This window comes from Procambarus clarkii, chromosome 15, assembly GCF_040958095.1.
Source record: "Procambarus clarkii isolate CNS0578487 chromosome 15, FALCON_Pclarkii_2.0, whole genome shotgun sequence".
In the NCBI taxonomy this organism is placed as follows: domain Eukaryota; kingdom Metazoa; phylum Arthropoda; class Malacostraca; order Decapoda; family Cambaridae; genus Procambarus; species Procambarus clarkii.
In genome coordinates, this window is record NC_091164.1 from 46545927 (window position 1) to 46552758 (window position 6832).

A 6832-nucleotide genomic window follows, 5' to 3' on the forward strand; every position below is an offset into this window, starting at 1 on the left:
GCATATATCGACGTTTCAGCCGGATTAGAGCGGTTTTACGTGTACATCTTCCATCGGTAATATAAACGGAAAACCAAGAACATTTTAGTTAATGCTAATGAAAACACATTGTTTTTTATTATTTGTATTGGAAACAACATTGTCATATGTCTTTTCGTAGATCTAAATAATACGAAACCTCGCTCTATGATTTGAAGTTAAAATTCTTCATATATGGTAAAATAGTGACTTTTTCACGTTTTTCATGAAGTGTGATTTTACGTAAATATATACGTTTTTACCAATATTTCGATACTATTTCATGTAGTATCACGATATGTTTTTTGGCCTTCAAATTTCAGAATTTCGCATAATATTGCATTTTAAGCAAGTTTTCTTGCATTTTGTTTCGTACGAAAAATCGTCGAATTTAGCAATATTTTGAAGTTTATCATCTCCTTTTCCTTTATGTGATTTAAACAAAATATCATCGAATTAGGCAATATTTTGCCGTTTTTCCACGTTTTTGTGAATTTTCAGTCTATGGGTATTAATTCATTATATATACGATAAAAATGATGCAAACACATAATTGATTAGATAATAACCTTAAATACTTCATTTTCAATCAACTATTTGTTTCTCGTTAAAATACTGTGTAAGATATTGAAAAGGGGAGAAGTTCGGTTTTTATTGCATATATCGACGTTTCAGCCGGATTAGAGCGGTTTTACGTGTACATCTTCCATCGGTAATATAAACGGAAAACCAAGAACATTTTAGTTAATGCTAATGAAAACACATTGTTTTTTATTATTTGTATTGGAAACAACATTGTCATATGTCTTTTCGTAGATCTAAATAATACGAAACCTCGCTCTATGATTTGAAGTTAAAATCCTCATATATGGTAAAATAGTGACTTTTTTCACGTTTTTCATGTAGTGTGATTTTACGTAAATATATACGTTTTTAACAATATTTCGAAACTATTTCATATAGTATTACGATATGTGATTTGGCCTTCAAATCTCAGAATTTCGCATAATATTGCATTTTAAGCAAGTTTTCTTGCATTTTGTTTTGTACGAAAAATCGTAGAATTTAGCAATATTTTGACGTTTATCATCTCCTTTTCCTTTATGTGATTTAAACAAAATATCATCGAATTAGGCAATATTTTGCCGTTTTTCCACGTTTTTGTGAATTTTCAGTCTATGGGTATTAATTCATTATATATACGATACAAATGATGCAAACACATAATTGATTAGATAATAACCTTAAATACTTCATTTTCAATCAACTATTTGTTTCTCGTTAAAATACTGTGTAAGATATTGAAAAGGGGAGAAGTTCGGTTTTTATTGCATATATCGACGTTTCAGCCGGATTAGAGCGGTTTTACGTGTACATCTTCCATCGGTAATATAAACGGAAAACCAAGAACATTTTAGTTAAATGCTAATGAAAACACATTGTTTTTTATTATTTGTATTGGAAACAACATTGTCATATGTCTTTTCTTGGATCTAAATAATACGAAACCTCGCTCTATGATTTGAAGTTAAAATCCTCATATATGGTAAAATAGTGACTTTTTTCACGTTTTTCATGTAGTGTGATTTTACGTAAATATATACGTTTTTACCAATATTTCGATACTATTTCATGTAGTATCACGATATGTTTTTGACCCTTCAAATCTCAGAATTTCGCATAATATTGCATTTTAAGCAAGTTTTCTTGCATTTTGTTTCGTACGAAAAATCGTCGAATTTAGCAATATTTTGACGTTTATCATCTCCTTTTCCTTTATGTGATTTAAACAAAATATCATCGAATTAGGCAATATTTTGCCGTTTTTCCACGTTTTTGTGAATTTTCAGTCTATGGGTATTAATTCATTATATATACGATAAAAATGATGCAAACACATAATTGATTAGATAATAACCTTAAATACTTCATTTTCAATCAACTATTTGTTTCTCGTTAAAATACTGTGTAAGATATTGAAAAGGGGAGAAGTTCGGTTTTTATTGCATATATCGACGTTTCAGCCGGATTAGAGCGGTTTTACGTGTACATCTTCCATCGGTAATATAAACGGAAAACCAAGAACATTTTAGTTAATGCTAATGAAAACACATTGTTTTTTATTATTTGTATTGGAAAAAACATTGTCATATGTCTTTTCGTAGATCTAAATAATACGAAACCTCGCTCTATGATTTGAAGTTAAAATTCTTCATATATGGTAAAATAGTGACTTTTTCACGTTTTTCATGAAGTGTGATTTTACGTAAATATATACGTTTTTACCAATATTTCGATACTATTTCATGTAGTATCACGATATGTTTTTTGGCCTTCAAATTTCAGAATTTCGCATAATATTGCATTTTAAGCAAGTTTTCTTGCATTTTGTTTCGTACGAAAAATCGTCGAATTTAGCAATATTTTGAAGTTTATCATCTCCTTTTCCTTTATGTGATTTAAACAAAATATCATCGAATTAGGCAATATTTTGCCGTTTTTCCACGTTTTTGTGAATTTTCAGTCTATGGGTATTAATTCATTATATATACGATAAAAATGATGCAAACACATAATTGATTAGATAATAACCTTAAATACTTCATTTCCATCAACTATTTGTTTCTCGTTAAAATACTGTGTAAGATATTGAAAAGGGGAGAAGTTCGGTTTTTATTGCATATATCGACGTTTCAGCCGGATTAGAGCGGTTTTACGTGTACATCTTCCATCGGTAATATAAACGGAAAACCAAGAACATTTTAGTTAATGCTAATGAAAACACATTGTTTTTTATTATTTGTATTGGAAACAACATTGTCATATGTCTTTTCGTAGATCTAAATAATAAGAAACCTCGCTCTATGATTTGAAGTTAAAATCCTCATATATGGTAAAATAGTGACTTTTTTCACGTTTTTCATGTAGTGTGATTTTACGTAAATATATACGTTTTTAACAATATTTCGAAACTATTTCATATAGTATTACGATATGTGATTTGGCCTTCAAATCTCAGAATTTCGCATAATATTGCATTTTAAGCAAGTTTTCTTGCATTTTGTTTTGTACGAAAAATCGTCGAATTTAGCAATATTTTGACGTTTATCATCTCCTTTTCCTTTATGTGATTTAAACAAAATATCATCGAATTAGGCAATATTTTGCCGTTTTTCCACGTTTTTGTGAATTTTCAGTCTATGGGTATTAATTCATTATATATACGATACAAATGATGCAAACACATAATTGATTAGATAATAACCTTAAATACTTCATTTTCAATCAACTATTTGTTTCTCGTTAAAATACTGTGTAAGATATTGAAAAGGGGAGAAGTTCGGTTTTTATTGCATATATCGACGTTTCAGCCGGATTAGAGCGGTTTTACGTGTACATCTTCCATCGGTAATATAAACGGAAAACCAAGAACATTTTAGTTAATGCTAATGAAAACACATTGTTTTTTATTATTTGTATTGGAAACAACATTGTCATATGTCTTTTCGTAGATCTAAATAATAAGAAACCTCGCTCTATGATTTGAAGTTAAAATCCTCATATATGGTAAAATAGTGACTTTTTTCACGTTTTTCATGTAGTGTGATTTTACGTAAATATATACGTTTTTAACAATATTTCGAAACTATTTCATATAGTATTACGATATGTGATTTGGCCTTCAAATCTCAGAATTTCGCATAATATTGCATTTTAAGCAAGTTTTCTTGCATTTTGTTTTGTACGAAAAATCGTCGAATTTAGCAATATTTTGACGTTTATCATCTCCTTTTCCTTTATGTGATTTAAACAAAATATCATCGAATTAGGCAATATTTTGCCGTTTTTCCACGTTTTTGTGAATTTTCAGTCTATGGGTATTAATTCATTATATATACGATACAAATGATGCAAACACATAATTGATTAGATAATAACCTTAAATACTTCATTTTCAATCAACTATTTGTTTCTCGTTAAAATACTGTGTAAGATATTGAAAAGGGGAGAAGTTCGGTTTTTATTGCATATATCGACGTTTCAGCCGGATTAGAGCGGTTTTACGTGTACATCTTCCATCGGTAATATAAACGGAAAACCAAGAACATTTTAGTTAATGCTAATGAAAACACATTGTTTTTTATTATTTGTATTGGAAACAACATTGTCATATGTCTTTTCCTGGATCTAAATAATACGAAACCTCGCTCTATGATTTGAAGTTAAAATCCTCATATAATGTAAAATAGTGACTTTTTTCACGTTTTTCATGTAGTGTGATTTTACGTAAATATATACGTTTTTAACAATATTTCGAAACAATTTCATGTAGTATTACGATATGTGATTTGGCCTTCAAATCCCAGAATTTCGCATAATATTGCATTTTAAGCAAGTTTTCTTGCATTTTGTTTTGTACGAAAAATCGTCGAATTTAGCAATATTTTGAAGTTTATCATCTCCTTTTCCTTTATGTGATTTAAACAAAATATCATCGAATTAGGCAATATTTTGCCGTTTTTCCACGTTTTTGTGAATTTTCAGTCTATGGGTATTAATTCATTATATATACGATAAAAATGATGCAAACACATAATTGATTAGATAATAACCTTAAATACTTCATTTTCAATCAACTATTTGTTTCTCGATAAAATACTGTGTAAGATATTGAAAAGGGGAGAAGTTCGGGTTTTATTGCATATATCGACGTTTCAGCCGGATTAGAGCGGTTTTACGTGTACATCTTCCATCGGTAATATAAACGGAAAACCAAGAACATTTTAGTTAATGCTAATGAAAACACATTGTTTTTTATTATTTGTATTAGAAACAACATTGTCATATGTCTTTTCGTAGATCTAAATAATACGAAACCTCGCTCTATGATTTGAAGTTAAAATTCTTCATATATGGTAAAATAGTGACTTTTTCACGTTTTTCATGAAGTGTGATTTTACGTAAATATATACGTTTTTACCAATATTTCGATACTATTTCATGTAGTATCACGATATGTTTTTTGGCCTTCAAATTTCAGAATTTCGCATAATATTGCATTTTAAGCAAGTTTTCTTGCATTTTGTTTCGTACGAAAAATCGTCGAATTTAGCAATATTTTGAAGTTTATCATCTCCTTTTCCTTTATGTGATTTAAACAAAATATCATCGAATTAGGCAATATTTTGCCGTTTTTCCACGTTTTTGTGAATTTTCAGTCTATGGGTATTAATTCATTATATATACGATAAAAATGATGCAAACACATAATTGATTAGATAATAACCTTAAATACTTCATTTCCATCAACTATTTGTTTCTCGTTAAAATACTGTGTAAGATATTGAAAAGGGGAGAAGTTCGGTTTTTATTGCATATATCGACGTTTCAGCCGGATTAGAGCGGTTTTACGTGTACATCTTCCATCGGTAATATAAACGGAAAACCAAGAACATTTTAGTTAATGCTAATGAAAACACATTGTTTTTTATTATTTGTATTGGAAACAACATTGTCATATGTCTTTTCGTAGATCTAAATAATAAGAAACCTCGCTCTATGATTTGAAGTTAAAATCCTCATATATGGTAAAATAGTGACTTTTTTCACGTTTTTCATGTAGTGTGATTTTACGTAAATATATACGTTTTTAACAATATTTCGAAACTATTTCATATAGTATTACGATATGTGATTTGGCCTTCAAATCTCAGAATTTCGCATAATATTGCATTTTAAGCAAGTTTTCTTGCATTTTGTTTTGTACGAAAAATCGTCGAATTTAGCAATATTTTGACGTTTATCATCTCCTTTTCCTTTATGTGATTTAAACAAAATATCATCGAATTAGGCAATATTTTGCCGTTTTTCCACGTTTTTGTGAATTTTCAGTCTATGGGTATTAATTCATTATATATACGATACAAATGATGCAAACACATAATTGATTAGATAATAACCTTAAATACTTCATTTTCAATCAACTATTTGTTTCTCGTTAAAATACTGTGTAAGATATTGAAAAGGGGAGAAGTTCGGTTTTTATTGCATATATCGACGTTTCAGCCGGATTAGAGCGGTTTTACGTGTACATCTTCCATCGGTAATATAAACGGAAAACCAAGAACATTTTAGTTAATGCTAATGAAAACACATTGTTTTTTATTATTTGTATTGGAAACAACATTGTCATATGTCTTTTCGTAGATCTAAATAATAAGAAACCTCGCTCTATGATTTGAAGTTAAAATCCTCATATATGGTAAAATAGTGACTTTTTTCACGTTTTTCATGTAGTGTGATTTTACGTAAATATATACGTTTTTAACAATATTTCGAAACTATTTCATATAGTATTACGATATGTGATTTGGCCTTCAAATCTCAGAATTTCGCATAATATTGCATTTTAAGCAAGTTTTCTTGCATTTTGTTTTGTACGAAAAATCGTCGAATTTAGCAATATTTTGACGTTTATCATCTCCTTTTCCTTTATGTGATTTAAACAAAATATCATCGAATTAGGCAATATTTTGCCGTTTTTCCACGTTTTTGTGAATTTTCAGTCTATGGGTATTAATTCATTATATATACGATACAAATGATGCAAACACATAATTGATTAGATAATAACCTTAAATACTTCATTTTCAATCAACTATTTGTTTCTCGTTAAAATACTGTGTAAGATATTGAAAAGGGGAGAAGTTCGGTTTTTATTGCATATATCGACGTTTCAGCCGGATTAGAGCGGTTTTACGTGTACATCTTCCATCGGTAATATAAACGGAAAACCAAGAACATTTTAGTTAAT